Raw genomic sequence first — 12,897 nt, 5'->3', positions numbered from 1 at the left:
TAAGACCAGAAACTATAAAACTCCTAGAGGAGAACATAGGCAAAACACTCTCCGACATAAATCACAGCAGGATCCTCTATGACCCACCTCCCAGAATATTGGAAATGAAAGCAAAAATAAACAAATGGGACCTAATTAAACTTAAAAGCTTCTGCACAACAAAGGAAACTCTAAGCAAGGTGAAAAGACAGCCTTCAGAATGGGAGAAAATAATAGCAAATGAAGCAACTGACAAACAACTAATCTCAAAAATATACAAGCAACTCCTGCAGCTCAATTCCAGAAAAATAAACGACCCAATCAAAAAAAATGGGCCAAAGAACTAAACAGACATTTCTCCCAAGAAGACATACACGTGAAAAGATGCTCACCATCACTCATTATCAGAGAAATGCAAATCAAAACCACAATGAGGTACCATTTCAGGCCAGTCAGAATGGCTGCGATCCAAAAGTCTACAAGCAATAAATGCTGGAGAGGGTGTGGAGAAAAGGAAACCCTCTTACACTGTTGGTGGGGATGCAAACTAGTACAGGCGCTATGGAGAACAGTGTGGAGATTCCTTTAAAAACTGGAAATAGAACTGCCTTATGACCCAGCAATGCCACTGCTGGGCATACACACCGAGGAAACCAGGAGTGAAAGAGACACGTGTACCCCAGTGTTCATCGCAGCACTGTTTATAATAGCCAGGACATGGCAGCAACCTAGATGTCCATCAGCAGATGAATGGATAAGAAAGCCGTGGTATATATACACAATGGAGTATTACTCAGCCATTAAAAAGAATACATTTGAATCAGTTCTAAAGTGGTGGATGAAACTGGAGCTGATTATACAGAGTGAAGTAAGCCAGAAAGAAAAACACCAATACAGTATACTAACACATATATATGGAATTTAGAAAGATGGTAACGATCACCCTGTATGCGAGATAGCAAAAGAGACACAGATGCATAGAACAGTCCTTTGGACTCTGTGGGAGAGGGAGAGGGTGGGATGATTTGGGAGAATGGCATTGAAACATGTATAATATCATATATGAAACGAATCGCCAGTCCAGGTTCAATGCATGATACTGGATGCTTGGGGCTGGCCCGCTGAGAGGACCCAGAGGGATGGTATGGGGAGGGAGGTGGGAGGGGGGTTCAAGATGGGGAACACGTGTATACCTGTGGCAGATTCATGTTGATGTGTGGCAAAACCAATACAATATTGTAAAGCAATTAACCTCCAATTAAAATACATAAATTTACATTTAAAAAATTAAAAAATAAAATAAAACAGGACTGTTCACTTCGAAAACTATTCCGTATTTCCATTCTCGGGGTCTTCATGGGAGGAAGGGCTAAAGACGGCAATGTATTCATCCAAGTCCTGGAGCGTCCCAGCGAGTGCCAGGCTCTGTCCTGGGCGTGCTGACACAGGGCGACCATCCCCGCGACCAATGTGCTTAGTCGCGAAGTCCTGTCCGACTCTTTGCGACCCCATGGACTTAGCCCGCCAGGTTTCTCGGCCCATGGGGATTCTCCAGGCAAGAATACTGGAGTGGGTCGCATGCCCTCCTCCAGGGGATCTTCCCAAACCACGGATTGACCCCGGGTGTCCTGCATTGCAGGCGGATTCTTACGGTCTGAGCCCCCGGGGAAGCCCACTCTGGTGGAAACCGCCTGGTGGACGCAGGAAGCCGAAGCCCAACCTCGGCCCCGGAGGCCTTTGCCAGGGTGGGCAAACTCATTTGTTGGGTGTAGGCGAGGAAACGGGAAGAGCCATCATGGGAGCCCACCGGGTGTTCAGCTGTCCTTGGATCTATTTCGGTTCAAGCCCGGAAGGTTCGAGGCCTGCATGGCGGTTTCTCCCGGGGCGCTGGCATCCGTGGCGGGTAGGGGGCAGGAAAATGGCACCGTTTCTCTGGGGGACAGAGCACTCACCCTGGGAATGCGTTAAGTAGGTCTTCTCCAGAGACAGTCCAAAAGAATCCTGTACCGCTGTCTCTGTGGCGCAATCGGTTAGCGCGTTCGGCTGTTAACCGAAAGGTTGGTGGTTCGAGCCCACCCAGGGACGGTGGGGGGTGCCATTTTAGGCAACACCAAAGAGACTCCCTTTTGCCAGGAGGACACCGGAGAAGTGATGCGCCCAACGGACTTTCAGAGAAAGAGCACAGGAGTCAGGTGCAAAGGAACAGCAGCGAGGGCGCGTCCCGGGTGGATTGGAAGCGTCGGTCATTCCTGAGAGCACGGAGCGCTGATCGCCGGCGCCGAGAAGAGGACCACCGAGGCGCGGGTCCGCAGCGCGGGAGGGGCGGCTTCCACACCGCTGGGTTTCGGGGTCACCTGGGCCTCGGGCGCACCCACCGTCCCCGCCTCCTGCGGCTGCCGGGAGCCGGGGAGTCGGCGGGGGCGACCCCTGAACTCAGGGTGCGCAGCTGAGGATCTGAGGATTCTGCGTTGGGTGCGGGGCCCCGAAGGCCACCTGTGGGGGCCCGAGGGGCCTCACTTCAGGGCAGAGGGGGAACCCTAAAGCAGGGCCCTCGGGAGCCGCCGTCTCCGTGCCTGAGAGAGCCTGGGGCTCCAAGGTTCCTCTTTGAGTCATAAGAGTTGGTGGTGTGGTTCGCGGTGGCGGGACCTCGGGATTTCAGGGATACGGTGTTCAGGAATAGGGGTTGTCTCGTTTCCGTAGTGTAGTGGTTATCACGTTCGCCTCACACGCGAAAGGTCCCCGGTTCGAAACCGGGCGGAAACAGGCTTCCTCTTTCTTTTTCTCCCCCGGAGATGTGCCTTCTCATTGGCAAAACCACCAGGCGCGAAAGGCACGGGGTGCGGCAGGGGACGCAGCTGGAGGAAGAGTTGGTGACCACCTGCAAGTCTCTTAATTCAGCGCTAGGAGATCTGGAGGTGGACGGATCCGCTCATCACCCGCCACTCATCACCGAGCCTGAAGACAGAGAAAACCGAGGTTCACAAAGAGAGCAAGACCTGGGCTCGGCAGCACGCAGCGCTACCGCTAGACCAGGAGGGACCCAGTCCGCTACTTTGTGTCCTTGCCCCAGAGCAAAAGCGACGCCCAGGAAAGGAGAGGTGAAGGGCGATGAGCCGCGAGGGCAGGGCTGGGAGCCTTGCACAGCTGCACACAGCCCTGGGCCGCTGCGACGTTGCCTTTCCAGCTCGCTGACTTTCCGAAGGGTCATCTTCCACTCACCTTCCACCTGCAGAGGCTAAACAAGCCTATTTGCCTACAGCTCCCTGGTGGTCTAGTGGCTAGGATTCGGCGCTTTCACCGCCGCGGCCCGGGTTCGATTCCCGGTCAGGGAAAACTTTCTTTCTTCCAGCGTCTGCACGCACACGAGTCTCTCTCTTCCTGCCCAGATCCGGACTGTATTTTGCTTAAAGGTCCAGTGCGGAACATTTCTGCACAGAGTTTCTAAATGCCGCTGAGTGCAGGCCTCGGGGTCCTGGACCTCAGGCTGGCTGTTGGAGCTGAGATGCCATGGACAGCCTGGGCTGGCCAGCTCTGGCCTCCACTCTTTTCTCCTGGCATGGTAAACCCAGACTCTTACTTAACAGAATTTCCATTCAAAGAGAACGTGAGGCTTCCGTTCCAAAAATTCATTAAAATCCCAAACCAAAAGCTTTTGTAAGATACCAAAAGTTTGTAGGAATAGAAACATCCTATATTCTGTACCTAAGTGCCCAGTTAACACCACATTCTTTCTTTCGATAAGAGTTATGACATCACTTGATAGTAACGTGCGGATATCTCGGGATTGTTCCTTTCCTTTGGCGTCCCTCTCAAAGCTAACTTCTGTGGGACCTGTCTTCCAAGGCCAGCGAACAGCTTTACCGTCCGGAAGAGGGCCCTCTTGGCCCTTCAGGCAGCTGGAATCCGCTCTCTGTAGGATGTATAGAAGGGATATGTGTGTTAGTCGCTCAGTCCTTTTGGACTTTTTGCCATCCCTTGGGCCGATTACTCCAGGCAAGAATACTGGAGTAGGTTGCCATTTCCTTCTCCAGGGGAATCTCCCAGCCCAGGTCTCCTGTATGGAACCAGGGAGGACCGAAAAAACACAACCACAATGCATTGGCCGGGAATCGAACCCGGGTCTCCCGCGTGGGAGGCGAGAATTCTACCACTGAACCACCAATGCCACTGTAGGGAAGACGTTTGCAAGGGTATCCTAGAGGCAGGTTTATTCAGGTCTTTCTCAAGTGCATGCCAGTCAGGCCCTGTGCTTATAGGACGGTCTAGGCTTTCATCCTCCGCCCTCCGCGGCGCCGGCTGCCCTCTGCCCTCTGGCCTCCTGCGGGTTGCTCTGGCGGGCACTCAGGTGTGCTTTGGATCCGTCGGAGTGGTGGAACCGCCTGGTGCTCGTGCTCACCGGCTCAGTCTCGTCCAACTCTTTGCGACCCCTCGGACTCTAGCCCACCAGGCTCCTCTGTCCATGGGATTTCCACGCTCCTTTGCTAGAAACCCATCGAGGCAGTGCAGCTGTCCCCTTGGCTCCTGCCTGGCTCCCCGTGCCCTGCAGGGAGCATAACGTGTACTGTCAGGACACAGAGGGGAAGAATCCTTCCGTGTGGTTGGAGGATGGAGAACCAGATGGGAAATGCTACAAAGAGAGGGGAATATTCTCAAAAGCTTCCCAGAACTGCTGTGTGGGTGCTGTCGGTTGGGTGGCTCCCCTAGGACAAGAATGCTTAGTCTTGTGTTCTGGCCTTGACCCAGTCCCAGGTCCATTCTGAATTCAAGCACAGAGGCACCCTGCTTTCCCACATGTATGTCATTCAGCCTCTCTCCAAAGGGGAGTTCTGAACCACCTTTTCTATCTCAGTGAATAGCAACCACGTGGGTGTTTTGTTTTTTTTTTTTCCTTTCACTTTGTTTTGCTGAAATGTAACTCAGGAATAAAAAAAAGGGTTAGCTTTAGAGAAATTAGTGCTCTCCATGCTACAAACAAGAATAAAATTCAAGTTGATAATAAGGATGACTCTCGAATACTTTTAACACGCTAGAGAATTCTAATACTTGATGTATAAGTACATAGAAAATGTTTGTCCTGTCATGCTCCCAGAGATGACTCCTTGTATGCACCACACTGCTTTAATAATTTTAGTCTAAAAACTCCTTCATGGTGACTTTCAGATTTATTATTATTCGTAAAGTTTAAAATTATGTGTCCTAGTAAATTAAATATACCATATAATATCTTTTAAATCAGGAGTAAGTCTTTTGAGTCTCGAAATCATAGTGACTTAATTATTCCCCTTTCAATTTGGGGTCAATGTTTTTAGCTATCATCTAATATGTGCTTCTAAGTAGCATTTATCTGCCACGATTCAGCTCAATTTACAATTTTAAGATCTATCGTTAAGTTCTTTGACTGATATTAAATCGGTTGAATTAATGTATAATCTTTTCCTGGAGAATTTCTATTTATTTAAGGTAGAAATAACAAAACACTGTTTAAATATAATGCTGCACATATTTTTTATAAATTATATATTGAGGGGCTATAGGTTAACAGCTTAAGAGAACGTGTGGGTACCTTTAGGAGATATTCCTGAATGTAGCCACAATGTCACTTGAGTCCATCCAACACATGGACTCTCTAAGCTGAGAAGTAAGGACCTGTTGTTTACATGAAGTACTCATTTATTTTTTAAAAATTCCTGGTTCTTAGTTACCTGCCTTCTAGATCTCAAGTCACCATTTTTCCATGTGCTATGTAATTCTTTTTTTACTCACTGCTGGGGTCCTTAGGCACTGGCAGGCAGATGAACCTGAGAACATGACAGGTTGTTCTCCTGCTGTGATTTTTATTTGTATCTGTGTGTGTATGTGTGAGTGAGATTCTTATTTTTGATGCCTCCTGGTGTGAATGCACCAAGGAGTGGGACCTTGACTTTGCTCCTGATACAGCAGTTTTCCTGGAGAAGGGCCTGGTATCTGGTGAGCACCTAGTAAGTGCTTGCTGACTGAAGGACTCCTAATGCACATTTGCGGAAAACTGATGAGGAGGATAGAAAGTGGGTAAGATCCACAGCAGCCTAGAGTATAAGGGACAGAGAGAGACAGAAGGGCACACACTCCAAGAGGGTGAGAGAGGGGCAGAGAGAAATGTCCTAGAACCCAGCGACATCCTCGACTGAGTATGGAAAATCCAAAGAGCTCTTGTTTCCTCCTGAGCTTCAACTGAGGAATCGGTGGAAGGGGAACCAAGAACTCTAAGGATCCAGGTTTGTACAAGATGTATTACCGGTGCAGAATTCTGTAGCTTGCAACAATTTTTCTCAAATGAGATAATGTTTCTGGATGTAGCCATGTCCTGCCGAGATATCATACAGAGAGGGTCTCGGGCTTGCAAATGTACCCGTATGTTGGAGGGAGACCCCACATTAGATTGTGTGCATCCAACCAAAGCCAAAATGCAAATCATAAAGGGAAGGGAAGAGGGTAAATATCTGGGACCAGTGGGCTTTTTTTTTTTTTTTTTTAACTCCTGTAATCCATAAGCTGCTCTGCAAGAGGCTCTCCAGAGTCATTCTGGCTGGTCTTGTCTAGACTCAATGACTTGGTCACCACTGAAAACAGTTACAATTATTAGAATACTTTCCAATCAGCTTGGAAGCTTAGCTGCTGAATATGTGCAGTCTCTGGGAAATGTACACATTGTCTTTTCATTGTACCTGCCACTAAGTTGAGTCAGTAGGGCACAAATCCCTTTGTTAGAGTAACAGACAGGTGTGTTGACAATTTCTTGTGATGGCAAGACCGTGAAGAAAAAGACTCTTTCCTTGAGTTGGCAAAATACATTGGAATATAAATTAGCACATCTCTTTAGGGAAAACTAAGAACATAAAGAGATGCCTTCAGTTTCTAGGAAAGGTGCAGTGACAGAAATCAGATTAACCCTCCTTCCTAAATCTCACTCTCCCCCTTTGTCCCACTCTCAAAGGAACAAAAAGCCAAAAAACAAACAAACAAACAAAACAAACCATGAAATACTAGCTTCTAAGACACTGGAAATCAGGCAGCAAAAGACAGCAAGCCCTGAGAGGTGACAAACAAACAAGATGAGTCTTGCCATGGGCCCAGCTTCCTGCTTTCAGTGAGTTCCCAGGCTGGGCACCAAAGAGGAGGATTTGAGGTCAATCCACTGGACTCAAGAAGCTGAGTGTTGGTGGAAAGCAAGGCAGCTGGAGTTCACAGGACAAAGATCCAGTGATTCTTATTTGCAAAGCAGAAGTAGAGACACAGATGTAGAAAAAAAAGGTATGGATATCAAGGGGGGAACTGGAAAGTTAAGGATTTGCCTATATACGCTATTGATGCTATGTATACAGTAAATAACAAATGGGAACCTACTCTATGGTATAGGGAAATACTGGGCGCTCTGTGGTTACCTAAATGAGAAGGAAATCCAAAAAAAAGAGGGGATATATGTACAGCTGATTCACTTTGCTATTATCACAACATCGTAAAAATAGCTATACTTCAATAAAAGTTAATAATAAAAGAAAGAAACATGAAGAAAGGTCCAGTGATGAGAGAGAGTGGGAGAGAGAGAGAATGCTGGGATATGAAAGGGTCTCCCTCAAGTACTCAGCAGAGTAATGATCGGGATATCCTTATGAAGAAAGTGCCTGAGGCCAAGGAAAGAACCTTTTAAAAAGATCCTGGTGCAATGCCTGGTGCTCACATGGGACAAGCAATTGTATTCCATCCCCTCAGACAGACTGGACTACTCCTCACTCATGGGCCATTGGGAAGAACATTCAGAAAACTCTTGTTACACTATTGGGAATAAGCAGCTCTAGACTGACCTACCTAAAAACTCATGAAAGGAAGATCCAAAGGGATCAAACCATTTACAAGTCACTCAAATGTACCCCAGATAAAACTCAAGAAGATTCGTAGGAATACCAAAATAGCCAGTGCCCCAAATGGGAAACGCTGACAATGCCTGGCCTCCAATCAAAGGATGCCAGTCATGCAAAGAGGCAGGAAAACGACAGGTAAGGAGGAGACGAATGAATGAATGAGTCAATGAAATTGAACCAGAAGGGACACAATGTGAAAATCCACAGAGAAGACTTTAACAGTTATCATGATGGCATACATATGTCCAACATGCTAATTAGAAACATAGAACATACAAAAATGGCAAAAAAAAAAAAAATCCAGCTTTAGAGCTGAAAACTATAACATCCAATGCAATAAATTCACCAGATTGAAGAGCAGATTAGACATGGCAGAAAACAACAAAAACAAGATTATGGAACACAAAGCGATGAAAAACTGCTCACAATATCCAAATGGAAACTCACTGTCAAAATAAAATGCTTTTAATGAACATAGTGTCATTGAATAGTCGTTGTTTTTCAGTTGCTAACCTGTGTTTGACTCTTTGTGACTCCATTGACTGCAGCACTCCAGGCCTCCCAGTCCCTCAGTATCTCTCAGGGTTTGCCCAAGTTTGTGTTCATTGAATCGGTGATGCCATCCAACCATCTCATCCTCTGTTTCCCTTTTCTCCTTCTGCCTTCAAACTTTCCCAGCATCAGGGACTTCTCCAAGGAGTCTACCCTTCTCATCGGGTGGCCAAAATATTGGAGTTTCAGCATCATCCTTCCAATGAGTTTTCAGGGTTGATTTCCTTTAGGATTGACTGGTCTGATCTCCTCAGCATCCAAGGGACGTTCAAGAGTCTTCTCTAGCACCGCAGGTCAAAAGCATCAGTCCTTCAGCATTCTGCCTTGTTTATCGTCCGACTCTCGCATTGGTACATGACTACAAGAAAGATCACAGCTTTGACTCTATGGACCTTTGTGGGCAAAGTGATGTCTTTGCTTTTTGATACACTGTCTAGGTTTGTCATAGCTTTCCTTCCAAGAAGCAAGTGTCGTCTAATTTTGTGACTGCAGTCACCATCCACAGTGATTTTAGAGCCCAAGCACAGAAAATTTGTCACTGCTCCCACATTTCCCCCTTCTATTTGCCATGAAGTGATGGGGCTGGGGGCCATGATCTTAGTTTTTTTAATATTGAGTTTTAAGCTGGCTTTTTCACTCTCCTCTCTCACTCTCATCAAGAGGCTCTTGAGTTCCTCTTTGCTTTCAGCCACTAGAGCGGTGTCATCTGCATACCTGAGGTTGCTGGTATTTCTCCCAGCAACCTTGATTCCAGCTTGTAACTCATCCAGCCTGTAACTCATCCAGCCTGGCATTTCCCCTGATGTGCTCTGCATACAAGTTAAATAAACAGGGAGACAGTAAACAGCCTAGTTGTACTCCTTTCTCAATTTTGAGCCAGTCAATTGATCCGTATAAGGTTCTAACTGTTGCTTGTTGACCTGCATACAGGTTTCTCAGGAGACAGGTAAGATGGTCTGGTATTCTCATCTCTTTTAGAGTGTTCCACAGTTTGTTATGATCCACACAGTCAAAGGCTTTAGTGAAGTGAAAGAAACAGAAGTAGATGTTTTTTTCTGGAATTCCCTTGCTTTGTCTATGATCCAGCAACTGTTTGCAATTCGATCTCTGCTTCCTCTGCCTTTTCTAAACCCAGCTTGTACATCTGGAATTTCCCAATTCAAGTTGAATGCTGAAGCCTAGCTTGAAGGATTTTGAGCATAACCTTACTAGCATGGGAAGTGAGCACAAATGTCCAGTACTTTGAACGTTCTTTAGCACTGCCCATTGAATGGTAGCACATCATTGAAAGACCTGATACATGGGTGACTGATGCTCCCCAAAATACCCAGGCACGAGAAACAGTCTTTGGAGGAATAATGTCAGATAATTCCAATCATGGTAAAGATCATAAACCCACTGATCCAAGGAGCCAAATGAACAAAATGAATGAGCACAACAGCACAGAAAAAACACATCTGGTCGCATCGTAATTAAAGTGCTCAAAGCCATTGACAAAGCATACAGTCCCCGAGGGACCAGAGGAAAAAGACCAGATACATACAGAAACAAAAGTACACACGTCAGATTTCATCAGAAGCATAGAGATGAGGATTTCCCATGTGGTCCAGTGGTTAAGACTTGGCCTTCTTGGTGTGAGCTGGATCCCTGGTTGCAGAGCTAAGACCCAATAGGCCTCATGGCAAAAAATAATGATAAAAAAAATAAAAACAAGAAACAGAATTCATATTGTAACAAATTTAATAAAGACTAAAAAGACAGAGAGGAGGCGAGAGAAGCATGGAAGTTATAAGACAGTGGAGCAGCCTCTTCAAAGGACAGAAGCCAAAAAAGTCAAGGTGGAATTCTATTCACTACCCACCTTTAAAGTCCTTCAATATGAAGGTGAATAATGACCATTACAGACATACAAATGCTGAAAGACTTCATCATCAGCAGACCCCCTATACAAGGAATGCTAAAGGAATCCTCCAGGAAGAGCAGCACCACGTGGAAATCTGGATGTACGCACAGGGAGGAAGGAAAAGAGAGATGGTATCCGTATGGGGAAAGTAAAAGATTTTTAATATAAATCTCTATAGAAATATGTAACTGATTAAAAAACAGAACAGTGGATTTGTTACATGCTCAGTAAAGGAGAAGCGTAAAGAAATATGGTTACTGGTTTCACTGCTTCAGGAAATTCTGGACTCCCAGTGACCTAGCCAACCTCCTGTGCATCAAAGACGCCGGACAGGAGGGTAGCAGTAGAGGAGCCCTTTCGCCTTTCCCGGAAAGGTTGCGCAGCGTAGAAAGAGCCACACAGCTTTTCAGTGTTTCAAGGAAGGCTTTCCTAAGGTGTGTTTAGAACAACCAACCTTTCCGTGAACAGCCAAAGGCACTAATAGATAGCGCCACAGAGACACGCTCGAGTAAGATACTTCTCATCCCCATCGATGGGTAATTATCCGCTTCCACGACCGGTGGAGCCACACACATTTCCGAGGGCAGAAACGCGCCAGAGACGCCCCGGGCCGGAGCCGAGGGGGCCAGAGGGGAAGTTGGACACCGGGTGGGCTCCGTACTGGTTCTTTCGGTTCTTTGCTCCGCCTTCACCCGACCGTCTGCACCGCTGGTGTTGCCCTCCCTCGGCTCGGCCGCGGTCGGTGGGGCGGGAGCCGGAACCAGCTAATGGGGAAGGTGGATCCAAAGGGACGAGCGCGAAGAGCTGGAAAAGAAGCCGGCGAGGTAGGGACGAGGACAGCCAGACTTCCCAGAAGGAACGTGCCGCATCCGGGGAGATGAGAATTGGTGTCTTGTTTGATTTTGTTTCCTTTTGTCATAATGTATCAGAATAGAGAGAAAGAGCGGGGAAACCGATGATCGAGCATGAAAGAGAGAAAACGAATACCTGCAGTTTCCAAAAACAAAGCAGCGCAACGATCGGAATCATTTTACGTCAAAGGACAGATATTAAAGACCGTTCTCATCGCTTGGTGTGTGGCGCGCCGTGATCGTATAGTGGTTAGTACTCTGCGTTGTGGCCGCAGCAACCTCGGTTCGAATCCGAGTCACGGCATGACCTCCGTGTTACACGTGGCGTCTGACTTCTTTTTCTTCAACACGGTAATAGTCTACGCTGGGTTCTCCAACATGTGACCGCCCATTCTATCCAGGAAGAAAATTATTAAGGTGTATTCACAGGATAAGATGCCCAGATCATTAATGAACAGCTATTTGATGTGAAATAATCACCAAGATCAAGACGTACCAAAAACATTTTTTTAAGACGTACAAAATATTTTATCAGCCAGGTATGGAAGATACACTTTGATACATGGATGAAGCCCTTTGACACGTTTTCCAGGTAATGCCTATCCATCCCCTGCTACTTTGAACTCTTGAGTTTGTCCTTTGCTCAGTTCACCTGAATGAGTATAGACATTTTACTATATAGGGATTATCAAGCAGAAATTCTGAAGTCAGTTTCACCCTAGCAGGGAAATCACAGAGGTCAGAACGCCGGGAAGACAACGGACAAGGCGTTCCATTGGAGAAAGCACCTTCAAGATCACCGTATCTCTGCTGCCAGCTAACTATAAGCATGGACCCCTCGGGCCACCATCTTTCACTCAGGGTCCCCCTCCTCCCCTCTCCCACCCTTACCAAATCACTCCCTGCCAAGTAATTCTAGCAAAGATCTCCCAATCCTCCCGCTCCTCCCCACACAGGCAGAGCACACACTCTCACCCACCGGACTCACCGCCTTTCATCAGCTCTTCCGGAACCACATACACGCACAGCCACTGTTGCTGCCTCAGCTACCGCCGCCTCTGCAGGCTTCGTCCACACCCTTGGCCCCCATCCACCAGCCCCGCTCCCTTGCTCACCTCTTGCCCTACAGTGGACATAACATTTGTCCTAACAGGTCTTCTGAGCGAGCTTCCAAGGGAAATGGGTGCCCGCCCACTACCTGGTAGAGGCAAACGGGGATTCCAATCAGCAGCAGCTGGAGAGTCAGGGCATTTCCCTGGACCACCATCCTATTGATATTCTGAAGCTGATTTTTACATGAACCATCTGCTTATGCTGCTGGTAACAGTTTTCCCTTTACGGTAGTGAGATGAATTGGCCTTCAGAGTACTCAGGGAAACGAATGTGAATGAATAGGTTGAAAGAGAATATTTTAAAACATGTTCTGTACTTGCTCAACTGAAAGTGGGTGGAGACAGTAAAAGCCTGGGAGGCTGGGCATATCCACTATTGCTGGGCCAGTCATCGGATCTAAACCTGTCGACACTGGGAATACCCTGAGCCTGGGTCTCTGTCTCTGAGAGACACTTAGGAAAATCCATCTACACCTCAGCGACGGACCACAGCACCTGGTTCCCTTTTCCTGTGAAGCCTAAGCCAGGGATCACAAAGGTAATATTTTAATGACCAAAGGCTGTAAGAAAATACTCTTGACATATTTACTCATTCGGGAAAT

The 12,897-nt window shown here is 47.1% G+C and overlaps 5 non-coding genes across 5 annotated transcripts; 4 read left to right on the top strand and 1 right to left on the bottom strand.

The window, feature by feature from the left end:
* The first annotated feature begins 1,990 nt into the window (after window positions 1-1,990).
* On the top strand, window positions 1,991-2,064 carry TRNAN-GUU (transfer RNA asparagine (anticodon GUU)). The gene has a single exon. It is a non-coding gene; the product is annotated as a tRNA-Asn (tRNA).
* Window positions 2,065-2,669: 605 nt separating this feature from the next.
* Window positions 2,670-2,742, top strand: TRNAV-CAC (transfer RNA valine (anticodon CAC)). Its single transcript has one exon. It is a non-coding gene; the product is annotated as a tRNA-Val (tRNA).
* Window positions 2,743-3,239: 497 nt separating this feature from the next.
* Window positions 3,240-3,311, top strand: TRNAE-UUC (transfer RNA glutamic acid (anticodon UUC)). Its single transcript has one exon. It is a non-coding gene; the product is annotated as a tRNA-Glu (tRNA).
* Window positions 3,312-4,073: 762 nt separating this feature from the next.
* Window positions 4,074-4,144, bottom strand: TRNAG-CCC (transfer RNA glycine (anticodon CCC)). Its single transcript has one exon. It is a non-coding gene; the product is annotated as a tRNA-Gly (tRNA).
* Window positions 4,145-11,415: 7,271 nt separating this feature from the next.
* TRNAH-GUG (transfer RNA histidin (anticodon GUG)) lies at window positions 11,416-11,487 on the top strand. The gene has a single exon. It is a non-coding gene; the product is annotated as a tRNA-His (tRNA).
* The last annotated feature ends 1,410 nt before the right edge of the window (window positions 11,488-12,897 follow it).

Source organism: Ovis canadensis, chromosome 1 (genome assembly GCF_042477335.2).
Source record: "Ovis canadensis isolate MfBH-ARS-UI-01 breed Bighorn chromosome 1, ARS-UI_OviCan_v2, whole genome shotgun sequence".
In the NCBI taxonomy this organism is placed as follows: Eukaryota; Metazoa; Chordata; class Mammalia; order Artiodactyla; family Bovidae; genus Ovis; species Ovis canadensis.
The sequence above is the reverse complement of the archived record's forward strand: the minus strand, read 5'-3'. Positions and strand labels throughout refer to the sequence as shown.